Consider the following 8,163-nt stretch of genomic DNA (forward strand, 5'->3'; position numbering starts at 1 on the left):
TCAAGGTGAAAGAGCCTCAGGTGATTGAATCTGAATGACAGGTGTGAGAGTTCCTGTGTAGCAGCCTTTGTAGCCTCCAGTAGTTTTATATACTTGACCCACATCATGTGAGAGTGCTCAGAACAGCAGTCTCTTTGTCATCACTTTTGTGATGGCATGGTATTACAGGTACAGCGAATGATGGGTACGAAAAGGACACCTGCATCTTTCAGCTTGTCATGAATTTAACAGCAACTGAGATGAGTGCCTGCTGAATTTAGTACACATATTTCTGGAAAAAACTTTGCTACCAATAACGCCCCATATTCTCCTTCAAAAAAATAGGGAAATGGCCAGATGTTTTTCCTGCTTCAGTGTCTATCACAGGTTTGATTCTGTTTTGGCAGAAGTATATCCCAAGAAGGTGGACAAGAAGAAAAAAGTATTCTTGCTGCAGTGCTATTTTTTTCAAATTCTAGAAACTCTTGGTTTTAATTTGGAATATGGGTGAAGTCAACTGAAGCTTGACTCTTGTTTTCATGAAAATTTCCCCTGACTTGCACTCTGAAAATTTCTCTTTAAATCACAAAAACTTTGTTTTGTACAGTGTGCTTTTTGAACAGTAAGCAATTTGGTCAGTGACAGATCTGCTTTGTCAGTGCAGACTTCTTGTGTTGTGGCTGCCAGACAAGTGAAATGAGTAGGTACAAGAAAGTGAAATTTCAGTTGAACAAGCAGCAATAAAATCTGAGTGTTGCAATATCCAGCATCTAACTTTGGGCCCTAAACTCTCTACCTGCAGGTATGGTTTTTATAGATTTTGAAATTTTGTTTCAAGGCTTTTTCCTAAAAGACTAAATCTAGTCCCAGATCTGAAACACAAAAAGGTGGAATAAAATGTTTAGTTTTAGTCACCACAATGGTGAGAGTCTGGTTTTCTGAGGATTTGGATGCTTTTCCATTCTTTAAACATCCCCATACTCCCTATTTCTCTGCAATAATTTTACTTTCATTTTTTTCCCACTTCTTTTTGGTGCCTTCTGCATGTCCCCCATTGCCCATTCCCCTTCTTGCACTGAAGCCTTTCAGCCGAGGCAAGCTGGCCACACACAGGTGTCTGTCAGAAGGGAGCTGAGTTGCATTCTGATCTTCCTGGGTGTCTTCCCTAAAGCTTGGCTGACAGCAGCGAGAGCCAGGGTGTAAGTGCTTAGCCAGGTAGGTCTCAGCTTAGAGCTGAGTCTTTCCAGCAGCTAAAAAGAGCTAATGTTAGAGGGAAAATTAAACCATTGATTGCGAATGGAATGATGGTTTCTTTTAACTATGGGTCTAAATTGCCAGGCTGGATGAGGCTCTGAGGAACCTGATCTAATGGAAGGTGTCCCTGACTATGACAGGGATATTGGAACTAGATGATCTTTAAGGTTTCATTTCATCCATTTCCAGTCCAAACCATTGTAATGATTCTGTGATTTGCATTTTACTGCAAAAGCAATACTTGCTTCAGTCAGCCTCTTTTGGCTATGAAGTGGGATCAGTCAGGAAATACAAATTATTGCATTTACTTGGCAAAGGCATTTTATGTGGAATCAAATTTGAAAGGTATGGAAGTACATCAGCTGATGGTTGCTGATTCTGCTGCTAATGACAATTGCCTTTGTTGAGGTTAGAACTAAAAGCCTGTTCATCAAAATATATGGGCAAATGGATTTGTCATATCAGACACTTTAATAAAAATCACTAAATATTTAACAGTCCTACTTAATATTGAATTAAAAATCTCTCTTGTTTTCAGCAATCCATTTATTTTATTCAGTTATTGCTTAACAAAGTGGACTGTGTAATGATCAAGCAATTTGCAATATGTAATTGGTTCCTGGTGATAATGTGTATGTATCTAGCAAGTAGCTGAATTTTTTCCATCCAAATGGATTACATTTATTATCTTGATAGGTGTGTAAAGATAATTAATTGAGGCAACAATGCAGTGCAAAAATTCTACTAAGCTTCTAATGGAAAAACCCCAACTCTTCACATTTTCATTTATTTGGTTCCAGATTTCAGTGTAAACCAAATTTGTCTCTATCCATGTAACATTAGGAAGATTTTATAGCTTGAAAGTGTGCAGTGGTGAGTCTGGGAGGTGATGATTGAGAGGATCACAGCCTTGAGGAGTCCAAAACAAGTGTGGTAGTGTGTGCTTCATACTATGGTTATGGGTGGTCCAGACAGGCAGGCTCTCCATACTGCATCTTGTTTATATTTATATCTTTTGCTTCTCAATTACTTGCAAAGTATTGAGAAGTTGTGCGATTAACACACATAATTGAAGTGCTAAGATGTAAATGTATGTGTTGTCTGCCTACTGTGACAGGCTGTTGTTGCATAATCGCCCTCAAATGCTTCACAGAGATGCTGCTGCTTCTGAGAGCCTTGTCCTGAAGGAATCTGCAGGAATCTCCAACCATAGCTTGTAAGGACCCTCTGTGCAGAAAGAGAGCTTCTTCATCCCACCTTGAAATCTCTGAAGATGAGACAGAAATACTTGGTTATTGCTGAACACCAAAACCACCTGAACATAACCCATCTAAATAGTCCTAAAATAGTACTTTCTTTTTCATGCCACAGAGATACTTGTCTTCTTGACTGTCAATAGCAAGTGAATGGTAAATGTAATACACAGTAGCGCATGCTAAATCCTACAGGTAAATTGTTGTCTTATTTGTAGTAATTTACTTTCTATTTAACATACTGGAGTTGTTCCAAGGACATCTTTTCACAGAAGAAGCAGATGTAGATGAAGTTTTGCACAATTTAGGCCGTATTTTTTTTTTTCTGAAACATTTAATTAGCAGGCATTAACACAGGCAGACACTTGAAATGGCACTAAAACAATTGTTTGATATTAAACAGCACACACATTCAACTTGTGAATGGAGTAATACTGAAAAGCTTGAAAATATCAACAAATTGCAGTATGTTTAAAGAAGAAGTTTTAATTTTCTTCCAAGGTTTTTTTCCTGCAGAATTTAAAAGCTGGGGGAAAAAAGTTCCAATGAATACCAAAAACTAAAAGAAAATGAAAGAAAGAGTATTGTATCAGAGATTGTATCTCTGCCAAGATCTTACTAATGTGACTTTCACAGATCAGAAAAAGAATTGTGACCCATATTCTAAAAGCTGTATTGAACTGCTGCACTCTTACTTGGAAAAGTTTGATCACATTATTGTGGGGAGAGTGGGACTCTGAATCATCTTGTTAAAAATTTGAATGTGAAAAATAAACCTAAATAGTATTTAAAGTAAGAAGTTGGTAACAAGCACAATAAACTCAGCTGCATAGTAATTTTTACAAGTTGTTGAGTGTTTAGGGGCAGTTCCAACAGGTGATTGCAAAAGCAACTGCTTGCTTTTCTGAACTTCTCTGACTACACTAAGAGCACCTGAATGACTGAGACATGAGCATGTCCCAAACAGTCTTGATGCTTCATGATATAGCTCAACCTCCCTTGAAGATGCTTGTTAGTAGCAGCCCGAGGTCTAGCACTCTGCATGGATTATGTGTAACTCAGAAAAAAAAACTAGATTGCATCACCTAAACCATTGATTTCACAGTATTCTACCATCAGTTAGCCATCATTTCATTAGTCTTTTTCTGGAGTACTCTTTTATTTACATACCCTTTATAGACATCATTAATCATCAAAAAAAAAAATGAGAACATAAATGATATCATAAACTTTCACAGAAACAAAGGTTTTCCAAAACATGCTGAAAATTTTATTATTTGCAGTACCTCTGGATAAATAAATTTGGTTTATAACTGCTTACAAGACAAAAAAAACCCTTCCCGTAAGTCATATATTCCTAGTAATCATGTACCATCATAGACAGGATTTCTATGCAAAGTCTTTTACAGGCCTGTACTATGAGAAGACTAAATCCTGAAATATATCTCCCCAACATCTCCTCTGTATTTTTGGCCCATCTCTTAACTTGACCTATTCTGCAATCAAGAACATACTTCTTACAAATCAACAAATACTGAATGAATCTGTCCATGGCAGAACCCCATGATCCAAAACAAGAAGTATGTGTGCAGATAATTTCTGTAAGTACAGTGGTAAATGTATTTCACAAGGGAATCACAAGAATCCAGGAGTGTATTGCTCATATAATGCTCCCACACAATAAGCCAAATACTTTCACAGAATTTAATCGCAACAAACAGGAATTAATTAATATGGAAAGCTGAGAAACAACTAGCTACAGAGCAAACACTTTCATGAAACAGCCAGTGCATCTTTGACATTTTAGTCCTGATTTTTAAGAAAGACCTATATAATTCTTTCAAAACACAAGTCTGGCAAAAAAGTGTATATTTTGACGGATTCTGGACATAGTAGATATGACAAAAACAAGAATTATAGGATAAGTTAGTATTGCAATTTATACAGTTGAAAGGAATGAAAAAGCTGGAATGACAGTTGTTGGTGTGCATGTAATTCTAGAAACACTGCAAGCAGTCTGCTACAGAACAATTTGTTTGAGCTTACCGTAATTCTTTTAACCAGTTAGGCAAGTAGACAGGCAGTGGGAGTTGTTACCCCTGGAGAAGGATGTGGATGTTATCAAGAGGACAGGAAATTGATAGCCTCTCTATGACAGTCTCATGAGGAGTAAACAGTTATTTGCCACTTGTAAAAGATTAGCCCTGAATCACAGTATGGAGAAGAGCACATCAGAGCCTGTGTGAAACCACACAGCGTGGGATTTTCAAAACAAAGCACTCATGTGGCAAAATAAGAGAATAGTTCATGCACATATTATTGTGAGAAATTAGCATATGTAGTACCATTTTCACACTCAGCCCATGGGGTTTAGAAAGAATCAATTATTGCCAGCACCTGCTTTGGATAGCAGTTTTTTTTCAGCTGGCCAAGAGATCATGCAAATGAGTCGGAAAACTTATGATTCCCTTTATGCAGCGTGGTGAGATGGTGGTTGCCTGCTGGCTAAGGTGAGTTTTGGAAAGGTCACTGGGGATACTTGGGCATGCATTGTGTAGGGGGAAGGAGAAATATATATTTGGTCTGCTGAGCTTAGAGGAGACAGCTCTGGCCACAGTCAGGGTCATATGTTCACTTGCAGGTGGAAAGAGCAATGCCCCACACAGTTGTCAGATGAGGAGTGTTCTTCCACACCTCTTATTTTTTAATTTGGAATACAGCCGTACCAGGGGGTAACACAGCTTATTGCTGGACACTGTCAGAGCACTGCTGCATCAGCCTGACCTTTGCTTTTACCTGCCTTGATGCCATTTCAGCTGCTGGCATTCAGGTAGTTCATTTCTTACAGCACAGTAGGTTGGTACAGTGTAGAAACTGTCCCTTATGTGGCACGTCCTGCTGAATTCACCAGAAGTGGGGCTGTTTATTAGCCTTCTCTCATGGCCTTATTTTCACTTCAGCAGTGTCTGAACTCTGAATAAACCTCAGTCATATTTGCTTCAAGTAAGAACATTTTAGCACAGAAAATTCAGCTAGTGTCACTCAACATATGTCTTTTGCTCTCAGTCACGATTTTCCTGTTGCAGGACTTGAGATTGCAAATGTTTCCAGCAGCAAAGAAACCCAGGTAATTGGTTTAGACCTTCTGCCCCTCCAGAGAAAGATTGCAAATGGGCAACAAGGGAATAACAACATCCTGAGCACTGGAGAAATGTCTTTTGAAATTATAAAGTGGAAAAGATTGGCTATGTCTGCACCAGTAAACCAAACAGGACCAGGGTACATGGCCAGCTGCTCTGTTGCAACCATCTGCACTGTATTTTTAGTGTGGCCTGTGGCATGGCTACTCTTGCTCCAGACACCCAGAGAGGGGCAAAAAAGTGTCATGCTGAGAGGCTGCTGTGAATTGCCCAAGCAGCCTTGCCTGGTCTGAGCAGACCCCAACAGCTGTTGCCACACCAGGCTACTCTGGAGACACAGGGATGATTTGGAATCACCAAATAGGGCAAAGTTCCTCAATCTGCAAAGAGAAGCAGGCAACGCACACAAGGTGGTGCCTGAAGGCTGGCATGCCCTATGATGTCAAAACATATATTTCATAGTTTTCAAATACACACCAGACCACTAGATACCTCGAATATTTTCTGCACATTGTAGGCAAGTTTTGAACAAGTGTTCTCATTTTAAAGTTGCCTTGCTGGTTAGCCCCCTTTTTTACTTAACCTTGCCCTGTTCTACCTGAGGTAAATAACTCCATATTGCAGAGGAAAAGATTTTTCAAGTAATTTAATCACCTCTTCATATAATGATAGAACAAAATTGGCAGAGGAAGCTTGTTATCCATCTGGGGTACTGGTAAGCAGTTATTATGTATAATGAGGCTTTTGTCTTGCAGCATTCTGAAGATCATCTTGAACCCCTCCTTGAGCTTCAGCAAAGGGACCGTCATGTCAAATTTTCCTTTAACGTCTTTTCCCTAATCCCTGAAAAGAAATTATGTTATTATATGGAAGCTCATTTGAAGCCTCAATTTTCTTGAGTATCCTGCTCTTGTGGGGAGTACCAGGTGTGCTCAGAGACTGTGGCCTTCAGGTTCAAATTCAACTGGCATTCTACAAGTCTTTGATTTTTCTTCCCCTTCTGCTGGAGAGGCAGTGGTTGTCTTGACAGCAAGAACAAAGCTTCATCCTTGTACTTTGATGTGTAGCAAGGTTAAAATAAATCCAAAATAGGCTTTCGAGAAACTGAGTATTTTTTTAAAGACAGAGGTTTTAGTAAAATTTCATGATAAGATATATAAAAAAATTGTTGATTGTGTGCAGGGTATTTGATTACACCCCTTGCTGTAGAAGATGAAGATGCCACCCATAATAATGTGTGCTCTGCAAGGTGATTTGTGAGGTGTAACACATTCTGGACTCAAAATGATGTTATGCTCTCAGAATGATATCCCAAAGGAAGACAGAAGAGCACTCAAAAGATTAGTTTTGCTTAAGAGGTACAAATATTGAAAAATAACATGATTATACTAAAACCAACAAGAGGAATTCTGGAGTGCTGGAGGGACAAAACAAGCTATTGAAAGAGAAAATAAGCATTTTGCCTTTCACTGTTTCATAGAAATTCCTTCAGCAATGATTACTATACTGTTGGCCAGGTTTGCAAAGACTCATGTTCAGCTATTCTGTATTGATCAGAAGGTCAACATAACATTGTAGGAAGCATTAAGAAAACTGTTTATGACACTGTAGTTTTGAGCTGTTTTAAAAAAAAAAATTGTTGAATGACCCACTGTTTTCTCAACTTAAAACATATTTGACTCTATAATGAAGCTCTACTTGTATATAAAAACTTTTGGTGAAGGCAGAAGTTACATATTCATCAGGTTCACTTGGAACTATGAATTTACACATATCTGAGTAATTCTTTTTGCAAATGCATCTTTTTTGCTCTTTCTCTGCTGTGCCTCACCCTCTCCCCTCCTGCAGATATTGTAGGCACTTCAAGAAACTAAAAATAAAATAAATTAACAAATAGTGAAAATAACTAACCAAGAATTTCATTCACCTCTCAGGTGAACTGCTGTGAGAATGAAATATGTCTGTGTTAAACTATATCCTCTATCATGTAACTGAAAAGGAAATCTAAGATATAGAAGTCCATAATGATATTCAGATCTGCATCTGTTAGAAGTCAATTAATAGTTTCTTTATTATTTATTTATTGCTATGATATGTTGAGGGACTGTACAAAGTCATATCTCAGAACAGGCACCTGAGCATCTTTATATTAAATCAGTTTAAATTGTTATGACCTGTATGTGATCTGCATTGGTGCAGCCTTACCTTGAATATTGTGTACAGCTTTGGCCACTGCAATATAAGAAGGATATAAAGATATGAGAGAGCATCCAAAGTAGGGCCATGAGGATGGGAGGGGAAGCCTTGAGGGGAAGCTGTATGAGGAGTGTCTGAGGTCACTTGGTCTGCTCAGCCTGGAGAGGAGGAGCCTGAGGGGAGACCTCATTGCAGTTACAGCTCCCTTGTGAGAGGAAGAGGAGGGGCAGACACTGGTCTCTGCTCTGTGGTGACAGTGACAGGACTGAGGGAATGGCCTGAGGCTCTGTCAGGGGAGGTTTAGGTTGGAAATCAGGAAAAGGTTCTTTCCCCAGAGGGTG

Source organism: Poecile atricapillus, chromosome 3 (genome assembly GCF_030490865.1).
Source record: "Poecile atricapillus isolate bPoeAtr1 chromosome 3, bPoeAtr1.hap1, whole genome shotgun sequence".
Taxonomy (NCBI): domain Eukaryota; kingdom Metazoa; phylum Chordata; class Aves; order Passeriformes; family Paridae; genus Poecile; species Poecile atricapillus.